This window comes from Nothoprocta perdicaria, unplaced genomic scaffold, assembly GCF_003342845.1.
Source record: "Nothoprocta perdicaria isolate Ctin4 unplaced genomic scaffold, notPer1 scaffold_14, whole genome shotgun sequence".
NCBI lineage: Eukaryota > Metazoa > Chordata > Aves > Tinamiformes > Tinamidae > Nothoprocta > Nothoprocta perdicaria.
The window spans coordinates 2,120,963-2,136,679 of NW_020454538.1; the positions used below are offsets into that span (position 1 = coordinate 2,120,963).

General features: G+C 38.9%; 1 long non-coding RNA gene across 1 annotated transcript; it reads left to right on the forward strand.

The window, feature by feature from the left end:
- Positions 1 to 1,721: 1,721 nt before the first annotated feature.
- On the forward strand, positions 1,722 to 4,528 carry LOC112943011. Its single transcript, XR_003248510.1, has 2 exons — positions 1,722 to 1,814; positions 4,423 to 4,528. It is a non-coding gene; the product is annotated as an uncharacterized LOC112943011 (long non-coding RNA).
- Positions 4,529 to 15,717: the final 11,189 nt, after the last annotated feature.

A 15,717-nucleotide genomic window follows, 5' to 3' on the forward strand; every position in this document is an offset into this window, starting at 1 on the left:
AGAATAAAACCATTTTTATAACAGCATGGTGCTAATATACTGAATAGCTTTCCATGTAGAGCCAGAAAAAGTCAGATCGGGAAAGAACTCTGAAGAGTTTGGTATTGGAATAGGACTGAAATTAAAATTTCATGCTAAGCAATTTGCACTGTATTTTTCAGGGGCATGCTGTAGTTGTAAATGAAACTTGTGTTCAAGTCTTTTGAGTAAATTATTGTACTTATCACTATGTGTGGTGCATTTATGGTGTTCTCACATATACATACAGATGCAGATAGCCATGCACACGGGCCTGTGTCATTATGTGACCTAATAGATAGTTATTCATTGCAGCAAGAAGGCCTAATCGATCATCTTTGAAATAGCAATCTCATTTTTTCTCAAACCTTCTCAAAAATAAAAAAAAAAAAAAAAAGGAAACAACTTTTCAAACTACAAGAAAGGAACACAGAGTTCATCTGCGTGATGGAATTAATTTACAATGTGTTTGTTTGAATACAGGCAAAACATCTTGTTTGGGAGGTTTCTAACAACTGCTTTAGAAACTTCTTTGCTAATTGGTTATTATTTCTTCCCCTGTTTCTCATTCCCAAACTGTTATGGCCATTCCATACTATTTGATGATGCCATCTCAGATTCAAGAAATGCACCCTGGCATATCAGTCTCCAGGTCTTAGGGTGAAATCCTCTTGTGAAGACATGGTTTTCTGCTATTTATGGTGGTGATTATGTCTGAATGTGCCTTCATAGAGCAATCCCTAGTGATAATACTATCTCTGTGGTATCCTCCTTCATCATACCATTATCTATTGTGCTACTATATCTGATTCTTCAGGTTTCCAAACCAGCTCTAAGAATTACAGCCTATAATGGTTGGCACAGCCAACTACTTTCTCTGGGTAAGGCTTTCCTCAATCCCTGTGCCACTGAGATCATCTATATTATCTTGATATCATTGTACAATAAATGAAATTGAGAACTTGTCACCAGGTTTCATATATAAATAATCAGAGCTTTTATTTCAGAAGATACAGTTACATTCTCGGGGAACTGTCTTCTTGATCTGAACCAATCTTACTGCTTTTGCCTTTCTCTGCAGAATTACTTTCAGATGTGGACAGAATAACAGCTGACTGTGTTTTGGAAGCAACCTTTTCTGGTGGCATCCCCCGGGTAGCATTTTATCACTCAATTTTTAAGTTATAACTTATGTTTAAGGAAAACCTTCCATGTGGGAAGAATGCATCAGTGTGATCAGCAATCAGGAACAGTGTGTTTGGATCATATGAATGAATGTGACAGAATTTCATATTCTGTCTTTCAGTTGAGGAATGCTTCAATGACTCTTATAGCCATCTTCATCTTCCTATAGACTCTGACTTAGATCTACAGGTAGCTCTGGTCTTAGATTTCAGAAAACTGCATGTAGCTCCTGTACCATGATAACTTGTGCATACACACAGCTACGATCTACTCTGTTCTGGGTGAAACAGTAACAGAGGAATACAAGAGGAGTGTAGTGTCTCAGTGGAAGTCCTCTGATGTTGCTGATGGGGTTATAATGAGGTCTGATGTTATGCTGAACAGGATAGGAAGGCTTTCCTCACCAGGCAGAGGTTTCAGTGCAGCACACAGCCAGGTAGTGTCAATTGAGGATACTTCTGTGACTGGTTTTCTAATCACTGTGTTTATTTTTGTCCCAGAGGAACACAACATTAGAAGACTGTTGACAGCAGGTACTCTTCAGCCTTCTGGATGAGGGCTGAGTGAAGTCCAGTGACTAGGAACTGAGGTGTTAGAAATTCAGCAGTAAGGTAAGATGCAAAGTCCAAGCTATGAGTGAATAAATCTTGGAGAAATGAGAATGGAGTCAGCATGGCTGGTTGGTCTCAAGGCTACATACTGCTTTTAGCTCTTTTTTTTTTTTTTTTTTAAGCCCTCTGGCCCATAAGTAATCAGAAACAATAGTGTAGTTCTTACAGGCATCCTTTCTAGCTATGGAATATCGGAATCCCCTGCTCATCCTTGTCCTTATCAATTTTTGACATAGTCATAACTCTTGATGTTCCCTAATGAGGGCTTTCTGCTTAGTCATTTGTGACTTCATTGATGTATTTGTGTAGTAACTTTACTTCTACTTAATATTATTATTGTATCTTCTGGAGTGAAAGAGACTAGCTGTTTTTAGATAGGGGACATAAAGCAGACATGCCAGTACTCTGAGGTGGCATAGTTGATTATATGAAGTGCTTGCTTCTGTTTCTCCTTACTGGGGAGAGGCTGGGGATAGATTGATGAGGAAGCAATATTTCTCATCTTATTAATAAACGTTAGTGCTAGGACTAGTTAGAAAACACAGTGGAATGCTATTGGGGAACCATGTTTTTTTTTTTCTGTGATACAGCTCTGTTTACTCATCAGTAAATTGATTAAAAAGCAGGTTCTTGTACATATTTGAGAATATTTCCACAAAAATGTTTGAGTGCTATGATTCCCCCCACACACTTATTTTTTTTCTCCAAACTGCCATCATCAGTGATTTGGAAGTGTAGAAAATAGTATTATAAGGGAACAGATGCGAACAAAAGGGGTGAAATTGAATGTATTAGTATTCAGCCGTCTGCTTTTGATTACCTCTGACTGGAAAATATTTGGAAGCCACCAGGGTCCCCTCAAGTGTTATGATTTGGTAAATTCAGCCCTTGTGTGTTGGGATTCAGGCTCCCTTATTGAAATTGAATTGATATTTTGTAAACTTCATTTGTGAATAATGTGATCTGACAGGGACAAATGCGAGGGAGAATTGTTTTCAAACCTTCTCCAAATGAAACTTATTATTGGGTAAATACAGATTTCTTTGTCTCTTTTCCTCTCTTTCTATCCTGAGCGTCTTCATGGCCTGAATATGTATCAACTTTTCCAAGGTAATTGAATTGATTCAATCATGTGTGGGCAACAGAAATGGGCAATGGAATATATTCCTGATGGGGAAAAATTGAAAAGTAGAGAGATTTCTCCTCAGGTGCAGGGCTGGGAGGGTCACAGTGCTATCAGAGGAGAGACACCAGAAGCTTCTTTCTGATTATCTCAGCTTTGGCCGCTCTCTCCCTCAATAATCGCCCTCTGATATAACGCAGGCTTTCCAATTTTACCGGCCAGCACTAGGCCTCAGATGTGTTACATATTAATTTCCCTTTGCAGAAAATTTGCCAAGCTTTAGCTCAAATTCAGTTAGTCGGATTGATGAAAGTGGCAAAAGGATACGACATTTACTGATTCTCCCTTTTCACCTTTGATTAGCTCAACCTGTGAATTATTCTTGCCCTGTCAGTGTGCCATTAAAAGAGCTGGGGCCAAGGTTGCAAGTTCATACTTTCTGATGTAACTGAGAGAAAATACGTTGAACCATGATTTGTCTGTCAGGGACCTAGGATCATTTCAATGTTGTTTTGCCACTATTTTAACAGGTCACCCTTATGGTGAAATGAAAAGGCACAAACAAAAAATCCATCTTTTACCTCACGATTTTAATTTCTAGCCCATCTCTCTGGCACCTGCTCATTTTCAATGATTCTCATGTGGAAAAACTTGTTGTCTTTGCTTCAAATAAGCCAAAAAAGTTTTCTTTGCTCTCTTCTATCTGATATTATCAAATCAAAGGTTGCTAATCTTCACTAATCCTCCTCCATAGGGTTTCAATACCACTTAGATGCTGTCATGGAGTAGAATTTATAGAGTCAGCTTTCTGCTGTTTTCTTTCTGATTTCGTCCTGCGAATACGTTCCCTGACGCTGCAAGTTCGATTGCTTCCACAAACTCTGGACTCTGACCTTTATGTAGGACGAAACATTTCAGTGCACTAGTGAAACACAAGGGAGGGAACTTGGTTCCCAACATCTTCCACTGTTACTGCACTGTGTGGACAAATCATGCCCTGTTTTCTGTGTGTGTGTGTATGTGTGTGTATAAATATATATTTGTATTTATATTTTCACCGTCGAGATTGCTAATTTATTATTTGCACTTTTTTTTTAAAAAAAAAAAAAAAAAAGCTTAGATGGAAACTATAATATTATTATTGCAGTTTGTTTGGAAGTTTGCCTGGACAGAGGCAAAAGACATTTCTTCTAATGATGTTGGGCAGGTTCATTTCAAAACATCAGATGTGCTTCAGTCCATGCAGTATGGGTGGTTTTGGTCTGAGCAAAGGGGAAAGACATAGCTTGAAATGAAAGGAGCTGATGAAGGGGTAATATACACCCATTTGCATTCTTTGCAAGAAGTTCAGAAGAACAAATAATTTGCTCTCTGTCTCACCCAGTCAAGATACATAAAGAATCAAGTGGTAAAGTCAGTCAGTTCTGTCTCTCTCATAATGTGCTGTTGCTGTCAGGAATTCATGGTAAATATCTCATTTCATAGGGTTGACTGTATGTGCTGAGGACCTGAAACTGGCAGTGTCTGCTCGGAGGTTGTGCATTGGCCACCCTTTCCAACATAATTCTGGGCAAGATGTTACCAAGCGCCAGAGAGATATGGATTCTGCATGACACAAAAACATTCTTACTGGAATTGTTTTTTAAGTAGTTATTCCCACTAAAGTTTTATTAGAAAAAGTCATCTCCAAATATACCCAAAGTCATGATTTGGAGCATTTATAAGACAAACTTTTCTTACAATCTCTTCAGTGTATATCTACCATTTGCAAACTATTGACTTCAGGACAGGCTTCATAAACCTGAACACCTGAGTTTAAAATAACTTTCTAGCTAGGAAAATTGGCGTTTTACTGCTCACCGCAATATTGTCCGCCTCAGTCTTTCCTGTATAATATATATCAGCTTTTAGCTGTTGTGTAGAAACAGTTGCTGAAAGTAAGGAGCAGTGAGGAGAGGAGCTGTGTGTGCTGAACTGTCGGGGAAAGGCTGCCAGCTGACATGCTGCAAATGGTTCTCATGGCTCTTCCATCACTCAGTGAGCACAACTGACTTTCTGTAATTTTCCACATTCAAACGGGGCTTCCCTAGGTCAGTAGCCTGGATGTACAAAACCTTCAAGCAAAGCAGAAAAAAAAAAGAAATCTTTGTAAATAACCTGTGTGACTGGAAATGTAATATAGACGTACGCCTAAAAGCCATTCCTTGTAGAAAGTCACCTTTGGAAAGTACTAAAATCACTGACCATTAATAATGAGGCCTACATTGCAAATTAGGTTATTTTAAATCCATCAAACAACTTTCCTAATCAAAAGAAAAAATGATCTATAGTCATGATAGTGTTTTCTATCTTTATATAAAGTTATTAATTTGTATACTTAAAAAAAAAATTGAGTCCGCTCATAGGAACACTTTATATTCTCCCAGCCTTAAAAGTGCTCTAGCTATGGCCTGCTGACTCTTATGGCCATGAAGAATGCATGTCTTGGTTATAAATGGTATCCACTTTAGCTTCATAGCTTAGAGCTGAATAAACACAGAATCACTGAATTGTACTCAATGGCTCTATTTATACTGTATTTTGTTAGCATCTGACATAAATCAAGCATGATTTGATTGACTATACCCAAAGCAGAGCTGGAATAAAATAATGAGGGCGTTTGTTAGCTGAACTGCCAGTCTTTAGTAATAATGACATTTAACGTAATAGGTAGCAGGTAGGTTAAAATGTGCTTTTTATTTGTTGTACATACATTTTATAAAAGAAAGATGTGGTAAGGCGCGGGGTGCAATTTTTCACACCACCCCACCAGATAGGAAGCTAATTAAAAACAAGGCAAAAAAACTGATCATGAATGAATGCATTGGCCATTGTTTAGTGTTATACAGAACTGTACAAAAAAGATCATTAAATTCCATTCATCACTTTGGCTTTAAATTGATGCAGAAGACTTGTACTTCTGTGCATAAGGTAGAGGCTAAAGCAGGAAGGGTATTAAATCAGTTTGAGAGTCTTGGGAAAGAAAACATTTAGCAAGTGAAATAATAAAGAGCAGAATATGATTACACTGCTGTAAGGAGTGTTAGCTTGTTTGTTTTGTATGCAATCCTGAAAGGGTAAGTTGGAGGTAATATAAGTGTTAATACTAAAATTCAGAAGGTTTGAAATTGTCAGTGGTAGCTCTTGGTGTCACTGCAAGAGCCACAAACATTTTTATCACCTTCCATGTTTAAAAGTCTCTTTTTAAGAAGCCTTGTATTATATATTTTGAAATTAATGACTTAGAAATTTGTGAAACACTATTTTAAGCTGGAATTTTGATTTTAGATTTTGAGCAGCTACTAATTTTTTCTTTTGAAAAAATATATTAAACTTTTCTTTTGAAAGGGTCTCCAAATATTAGATGCAACAGCTGAACAGTCTGTGAACAAATGCACTTTGCTACTAATTAACTGATTTGCCTAAAGCTATTTTCTACAGACATTGAGATGCTGCAATCATTATGGTCATAAAAATTGACTTCTGTTTGTTACATGCACTTCTACTGGAGTCATAAAAATTATTCTCGGCTCTCATGTGTGCATGTAGCTACAAACCACTGTTAATGCTGCCTCCTGCAATTTGTCATAAAATACTAATTGTTTATTGACCAGGGCACAGAATTCAGGCGAAAAAAGTATATCTAATACAAATAATGAATGTCAGAATTGAAACAATTCTCAGGAGATCACAAAGCCTTTGCGTTCATTTTCTGCAAAGTCATCACTTCATGGTCTTTGTGGACATACTCATCTGATGTGAAGATAAATCTTTGGCATGCTTTTGCATGATACAGTGTGAAGTTAGTTGAGGAGACCGCGTACCATTTTAGGTGCACCTCTTAGACTGAGATGCCACAGAAGATCACAGAATCACAGAATGGTTGAGGTTGGAAGGGACCTCTAGAGATCATCTAATCCCACCCCTCTGCTCCAGCAGGGAAACCCAGAGCATGTGGCACAGGGCGGCATCCAGGCGGGTTTTGAAGATCTCCAGAGAAGGAGACTCCACAGCCTCTCTGGGCAGCCTGTGCCAGGACTCTGCCACCCTCACAGTGAAGACGTTCTTCCTCATGTGAAGATGGAACTTCCTGTGTTTCAACTTGTACCCATTACCCCTTGCCCTGTCATTGGCCACGGCAGAGAAGAGTTTGGCCCCTTCCTCCCTACATTCTCCCCTCAGGTATTTGTACCTGTTGATCAGATCCCCTTTCAGCTTTCTCTTCTCCACAGAAAACAGGCCCAACTCAGTCTCTCCTCATACAAAAAATTCTCCAGTCCCTTAACCATATTTGTTGCTCTCCACTGGACCCTCTCTAAAAGCTCCACATACTTCTTGTGCTGGGGAGCCCAGAACTGCCCCCAGTATTCCAGATGCAGCCTCACCAGAGCTGAGGAGAGGGGCAGCATCCCCTCCCTTGACCTGCTGGCAACATCCTCCTGATGCAGCCAGGATCCCATTGGCCTTCTTGGCGATGAGGGCACATTGCTGCCAGTGCTGTCAGCCAGGACTCCCAAATCCCTTTCCACAGAGCTGCTTTCCAGCAGGTGAATCCCTAGTCTGTCCTGGTGTCTGCTGGGGTTATTGCTCTCCAGGTGCAGGACCCTGCAGTTCTCCTTATTGAGCCTCATGAGGTTCCTCTCTGCGCAACTCTTCAGCCTGTCCAGATCCCTCTGGATGGCAGCACAGCCTTCCGGAGTGTCGGCCACTCCACCCAGCTTGGTGTCATCTGCAAACTTGCTCAGGGTGCACTCCGTGCCCTCCTCCAGGTCACTGATGAACAGGTTGAACAGCACCAGGCCCAGTACTGACCTCTTGGGGACACCACAGGCCTTCAACTAAACTCAGCTCCATTTATGACTACCCTCTGCACTCTGCCATCCAGCCAGTTCTCAATCCACCTCACTGTCCACTTGTCCAACCCACACTTCTGGAGCTTTCCAGGGACAGAGGTGAGGCTGATTGGCCTGTAGTTTCCTGGCTCCTCCCTCTTGCCCTTTGGAAGACTGGAGTGATGTTGGTTTCTTCTAGTCCTTCGGCACCTCTCCTGCCCTCCATGACCTCTCGAGGATGATGGAGCATGGCTAAGCAATAACATGAGGGAATCGGCTGAGCCAATTCCCTCAGCACTCTTAGGTGAATCCCATCTGGGTCCATGGATTTATGGGTGTTCAGTTTGCCTAAATAATCTCTAATCTAATCCTCCTTGACTAGCAGAAAATCTTCCTCTCTCCCATTTATCTCTCTCTCATATCAAAGCTCTGCAGTTCTTGGGGAGTAACCTTAGCAGTAAAGACAGATGCAAAGAAGGCATTTAATAACTGTCTACTTGGCATCCTCTGTCATCAAGGCACCCTCCCCATTCAGCAGCAGACTAACATTTTCTCTAGTCTTCCTCCTGCTGCTGATATATTTGTAGAAACACTTCCTGTTGTCCCGACATCTCTTCTGAACTCTAATTCCAAACGAGCCTTCACCTTTCTTGGGTAATCTGTTCTATGCTAATAATGGGTGAGAACATGAAATATAACTTTCTGTGCTGTCGTGCTTCTTTATTTATAAATAAGACCAACTAAGTGATCACATGGTGGTAAACCAGTGGAAATTATGTTTTGAAAAATATACTTTTCTAGGATATCTGATCAACAGAGACTCTAGAAGCTTTGTTTTCCTTCCAGTAAGAAAAGAAATTCCTTTCTGAGTTTGAATGTGAAGGGTTCATGGTAATGACCTAGGTTTCAGATGAACTCTTGGTCAAGTAAGTGCTAGCTACATGGTCCTTGCACATCCAGTACAGTGTTTGGCTGTCATGTCTGCTTCTCCAAGGTCAACATTTTCACAGCTTAATTTTCACTTTGATTATTTTATTTTATTTTGTTTTGTTTTGTTTTGTTTTATTTTGTTTTATGATTGATTTTCAGCTGAGTTAAGAAAGCCTGATTTTTCAGGTAGGCCAGATCCTTTTACTCTTAAAATCTCTCCTCTATTAAGATGTTTCAAGTTGGATATCCATATTTTTTAAGCTTTCTGACTTTGAATGGGAGCCAAAAGTGCTTTTAAAATTCATTGGGCTATGGAGTGAGCGAGATTATAATGCACCAGTAATGGCTGTTTGAAAAATCAATTTGATTTCCTTTAAGACAGAATTTGTAAAAAAGTGTTTAAACATGTTCCATATGTTTAAAAACCACATATTTTGTTGAGAATTAGATGTCTTTTCTAGGTAGCTTTGAAAATCTCACCCTAAATTTTGTTTAGAATTAGTTCATATTTCCTTCAAGGAAATCTATGCATCATCTTCTTATGGGGTAAAATGCTTTTCTCAGAGCTGTGCGATCAAATTTATCATTGATGTTATGTTCTTCCTACCTGCATACAAAGCAGAATTCCTTCTCATTGCTTTCTTTTCCCTATTCTCTATTTCTTTTTTGCGGTGCATTTACCTCAGTGGCTATTATCAGAGTGTTCAAGTCAATAAAATGTCCAGTGTCCTGTATAATATAGTCCTCATTTTTTTACCCACAGGCTTTGATTTTGATCTAGACACTTCCACCACAACCCATATGTAATAATTAAATTCTTCATATTTTTGCTCAAGTCTCCTGTTTTCATTTTTTTTTTTTTGGATGCATTCAGGCACTGTGAATTGTTCCCTAAAGCCAAATCTATACTTTTTATTGTTATGTGAATATTCTGCTCATACTAGATATTACAGTTTTACTTCCTACTCAATAAATATCTGTGACATTCAGCTCAACATTGGGTATTAGTCTGTCAAAACACTAATTTATGATGAGAATAGTGTAATATCAATAGGTATATGGATCAGAAGTGTGTAAATATGGAGTTCAAGCAGTGACTTTTCTGTGAATTAAACTCTATCTAAACAAACATTCTCTTCCAAAATTTAGTAAGTATTGTTTTATCTCTTGTTTCAAAGCTGATTTCAAATATGAGGTGATTTATGAAGTTAGGAGACTCTTTGATTTGAATAATTTCTTATACATTTCCTGACAATATATAAGCTATCAGGTTGCTGAAATTGAGAATACATTTCAGTTACTTCACTGGGGATATAGCTCAGTATTAACTTTCTGGTCTGCTGTCTTACTGAACAATGCCTGTTCCACTGACAGTTCATTTAGATATTGTCATGGTGTTGGAAGCTTTAAAGGGGTTAATGAGGTATTTATTCCATTATTGTTATTGGAAATTACAGTGTCTAGAACACTTACACAAGAAGATTAAAGATAGATGCTTTAGACCACTTTCTATAGTCTGATAGGCCATTATTTTCTGGTTCATAACACAAAATAGTACTTTTCATCAAGGAGCTCATATTCTCTAGATGATTCAAAAATTCACAGACCAAAACCAATGTGAAGTATTAAGTTCCTAGTACTTTTTAACCCCAAACAAGTTATAATGCAAATGTTTAATCAAACAAGGTGAAATTTTCACACACCTTTCTCATTGTGAAGTCTGATAAGGAGTCTTGAGAAATCAGATAAAACCTCCTGTAATCAGGTGTCTACTTATGCTTAGCAGATATGATAAACCACTGTTGCTTCTGATGTCTTGAGTTATTTTGTATAGGATTTACAACTTTCTTCCTTCTCTGATTTTTCACTAGGAAGACACTGAGCCTAGTTTTGCCATTCCAAAGTTGTTCCTTGGGGTGATGAGCATCCATTGCATACTAGAAAGGTAGTAGATATTTTTCATGACTTCTGTAGTGTGTCTGAGATATTTGGAATCCCATTAAGTGTGTACATTATTACTAGAAGGTCCTAGCTGTAGTTTTTCAGTCTTAATGCCCAGCAAACCATCCTTGGTCTCCTTCTCTTCAAAACCTGCCCACATGCCACCCTGTGCCACATGCTGTAGGTGTCCCTCCTGGAGCAGGGGTGTTGGACTAGATGATCTCTAGAGGTCCCTTCCAACTGTAACCATTCTGTGATTCTGTGATCCTATAGCCCTTCAGCTTGTTCCGACTGGTGAAGGAGCCACCAGAGGTCTTTCAGCCTTCCTTGACATTGGAGAAGTAGTGCAGCTGATATCTGTGGCATCTTTCATACTTTTCTGGTGTTGTAAAAGAAAGTTTCCACTAGATGATGGATAGTTCTTTTTAACCTACCTCTGTGTCTTACCCCAGCTGAAGACAGACGTTTGGGGAGATGTTCCTTTGTTAGATCATACATTCCTTTGGACCCCTGGTTTCTTTTGCTTGCATTCCTTTGGTTGCATGGGACAGATAGAAAGCACAATCAGGAGTATAGACCAGAAATCCCAGGACTTGTCCCTGTGATTCCATCTCCCAGGGCAGCACATGTCTGTAAAGTAGACACCTGTTGAAAAGTGTGTTGTCCTTCTGATGACTGGATTTGCCTATGTGACTTGTTGTGAAGAAGCAAGTTGTAAGTATGGCAGAGTTAACCTTCTGATCTGTCTTTTCTTGCATATACTTACGGGCTGCACAGCCCAGGGTGGATTTTATGCTTTCTATGCTGCCCTCAGTACAACATCTCAGTGCCACACAGGATGTCTCTGACCGAGCCAATGGATTTGTCTCTGACACTGAGGATGGTGTTTTCCCCTCTAGAGCATCCTTCTCTCTTTGCCTCCGCATTTTCTCTTAAATGCAATCTTTATTATTGATCACAAAATCAGCTTGTTATAAAGAAACTTTGCTGCATCAGAGATTAGAAAAAAACTTTAAAGAAGACAGTCAGTGAACATTTTGTTTACACACCAAGCTTTACAGTAATCCTTGAGGAAGACAGTGAGATAACAAGCTGCAAAACAATATGGTCTAGAGCCAAGATGTATTGGGAGATATTCATGTAGCAGAAAACAACTGCAGTATAACAGAAATGAGTTTTATTTTCAAGCAGTAATACTATGCATCATCTGATGTGTTTTCCCAAAATAATCTTAGCCTCTTGGATATTATTTTGCAAAAGCTCAAGAGCTTTTTTTCAGCTGAGAAGGTTTATGTTTAGAAACAGAATATAACTAAGCCATTTCTGGATTTGGGGGCTGGATTTTTTTTTCCATTTATAAAGTACAGATAGCTTATAAATCAGAAAAAAAAAAGTATTTATAGATGATACACAGCTAGCAATACCAGTTTCTACTGGCCAGTACATCTGTGTGACTATTTCATCTTCCATGGTAACTTAAACACAAGAAAAAAGCCTTTACAGTTCAGGGCACTGCTGCCTGACCAGAGATTGAGTGGGTTTGTAATAATTCATAGACCTTTCACTTTCATTTTTCTAGTGCTGAGGAATTACATTCTGCTATTAAAATGGCTCTGTGGATTCTCTGGTAGAGTGTGTATGTCTGACCTGCTCAAACATATAAATAGAGTGCCACAGAGAGCAAGGGGTTCTGAACAGTAGATATTCTACAGAATCCAGATGGCAGTAAAGAGAATAGCCTCGTGGTTCCCCCTGTTCACAGCTTTTCAGGTAGGATCTATTAATGATGTGTGGTAGCAAGCATGATTTCCTTTCCTTGGGTGCTAGCCACATGTCTCTTCTTGTGTGGTTAAGGCAGTCTTGTTGTGAAACATGAATCTGAAAAGCCCAAGCTGTTGCAAGGCAAGATACAGTGTCAGGTACTTGTTGCAAGTTCAGTGTATGAATTATACTGAGGTATATATATATATGTGTGTATATATATACATATATATACACACACACATGAATTATACTCAGGATGTCAGATGGATTAGCAACTTTCCCCACCCAAAACTGCTCCTTGTCCCTGCAGAGCCTCTATGTATCATGAATAGCCAAGTGTATGATGGAACACTTGGAAATTTTCGGTATTTTCCAGAAGCAAAACTCTGCTTACTGTTTTTCCCCCTTTTTAAAAGAATTTATTATTTCCCTGGTTGGTTGGCAAGAGCCTGGAAGAGAAAACAAGCAGCCCTGCTGGGAATTTCATTTGTAATGGTGGACAGTGCTTGTTTGACACTTTCAGCTATAGCAGAAAATCCCGTTGTTTTTCCAGTGTGGATAATAAAAGAATACAGTCCTCAGGTTCCTGGGAGTAGGCAATGCTAAACAGATACCATGAGTATTATGCTCCCAGTTAGAATCGAGTCACAAAAAAGCAGAAAGGTAGTGGCTTGTCCTAAAGTGAGACATGGAGTCAGCTTAAAAAGAGAAAATTGTAGCAGTTTTTTGTCTCATCAGGCTTCAATTTCCCATCAGTGTGAGTAGCCCGTATGTTCTCAGAGGCCTATAAGGGTTTATGTTGGCCCTGAGCTTTCATAAACATACTCAGGTGCGGAGCTTTGTGCAGGCTAAGGGATGTAGTTCACTGATAGCAACAGTAGGATTTGAAATTTGTCTATGCCAAGATCACAGATGTTGCCAATAACAAATTCACATCATCATTGTCATCCTCACGAGGCTTCAGAAAACTCTGCAAAATATCTATTCGTTCAGCGTTTTTTCTTTTTTCTCTTCTTCTTCTTTTTTCTTCTAACCAACCCTAAATCTTGCCCTTGCATTTTACAGACTGATAAGTGTCCTGACACTGTGGAACCTGCAGCAGATTGTATCAGCTTCATTCTTTCCATTGCAGGTGTAGCCTTGCAATATGTGACACACCATTCATAATATGAAGCGGAATGTACAATACCAAATACCCAGTCCTTTGTTACGGGAAGGAAAATGGAGCTCAATTTTGAAATTGATTTTGGGAGAGGGAGGGAAGAGAAGAAATGGGTATTTATTAATTTCTGCTGCTAGTAAAACCCATCACTTTTCACTTCAAAATTTATAGAATAAGTGCACATCTTTGGAACTCAGGTTCTGCAGCTGTCTCAAGGCAGAGAAGCTCCCACAAGTCGTGCATCAGCCTCCTGAGTTATTCTGTGTAAATTACAAATTCATATATAAAATACATAGAATAAAAAATGCTCTGTGGATTGTCAGCATAGCATATCAGGCCCATTTCTCCTTTCACTTGCTTTCATGTTCGTAAGGAAAAACTCAGATGAAGTTAATGGAGTTAAGCTAAACTAAAAATGTTTTGAAAGAAAAAGTGGGTTTGATTCTGCTCTATTAATCTCCCGCAAGATGAAGTTATCCTATCTTCTGTCCTTACAGCTCCTATAATGCATACAGATGCCACTAGTATTTTACTAAACACTCTCAGCTTAATTATTGTTTTTTTTTTTTTACATCATTACTCACGTTATACCACTGAAGTCAATGGTGCTAAACCCATCCCAAGCTGCTGTAAATGAAGGAAGGCTCATGATGAGTTCATCCTAACAGGAAAGTAAATGGTACCAGTCCAAAAATGGTTTCAAAACATTTGAATTGTTTTTATATGTGGTAGATACGATAGATTCCTAGTTAGACTACACTGATCTAGTTTCACTAATGTTCATGGGGAAAGGACAACTTAATTGAGTTTGTTTTGTTGACTCCGTACATAATTTCTGATTGAAAATATTTGGTCCAATTTTTTCTGCAGGAATATCCTGGTATCCAATTTATCTATTCATTTTTTGAATGTTTAGCCATTTTGCATACATAATTGCTACATGTACAGTTGCAAATCAAATAATTAGGGATAATTAGGTTTACTGGAACAAATCTTTCTGGACACAGTAGTTCTCCACACAAATATTCGGTGGAGTGATCAGTGCTAGAAACCTCCACTGGGAAATGTTACACTCTGGGAGAGTCAGAGGACAACTTTATTTCCATAGTATGTAAAACATTATGCCACAACAGTGTTAACCAGTGAGAAAACAGTTGAAGTAAGTCTTTTACAGAGAGCTAGTGCTACATCCTTCATGTGTCCAAAAATTTTCAATGATTTCAGGATGAAAGTCATTCAATGTTTTCAAAATTAAACAATATTATCTCTACATTAATATGTATCTTTTTCTGGGGGGTAGCTGTTTAAATAGAGAATCTTTTCAGCATAGGTATATAATGGAAGTAGTCTGTGTTTTTGCTGGTGATTACTTTTAATTACTTTTTTTTGTTGTTGTTGTTGTTTTTTTGCTGACTATTGAATATATGGACCACAAACAGAGGACCCTGCAGGAAATGTATGCAGAAAAGCATTCTGATGGCAACTGTGGGCTCAGTCTGAACTTTGTGCTCTTTATGATATGAGTTGTAGCCTTTGTGAATTGTCCACAATTTACCTGCCATGACTTTTGAGAGTGCTGTGTCATAGCTAGATTTTTATGGCTGGAGAATCTGATGTCTCCAGAATTCAGTATTGAGTGTTTTGCTTTGAAAGGACTCACCCAACTGCAGCTGTGCGTGCTCCCTGCTCTGCTTGTTGGGTTCTATTGCAGCTCTTCACTTGCGCATCTGCACCAAAATTTGACGGTTTCAGTACAATTCTCTGGGCTGATGCTTGGGTCATAAATTCTATCCCAAGCAACCTCTGTGACAGTCATGCAAGAAAAATCCTACAAAGGACCCTCTCATTTCCTTAAACTTCTTCCTCAGGTCAGGGCTGAAATAAATTTGCAGCGCTGCGAATTTCATGACTGGTAACTCTATCATTATAGGCTCAAAATTAGCCAGTGGGTATCAAGTACATAGTCATACATGAGCTTTCAGGTCAAAAATAAAATTATTCCGCTTTTATCTGCTTGCATATTTCATCCAGACCAGAGCTTATAAGGCAAACGCTCTTGCCCGTTTTTCTGTGGTTTGCAAGGTTTTCTAGAATGAAAAGCAGGACCTGGAG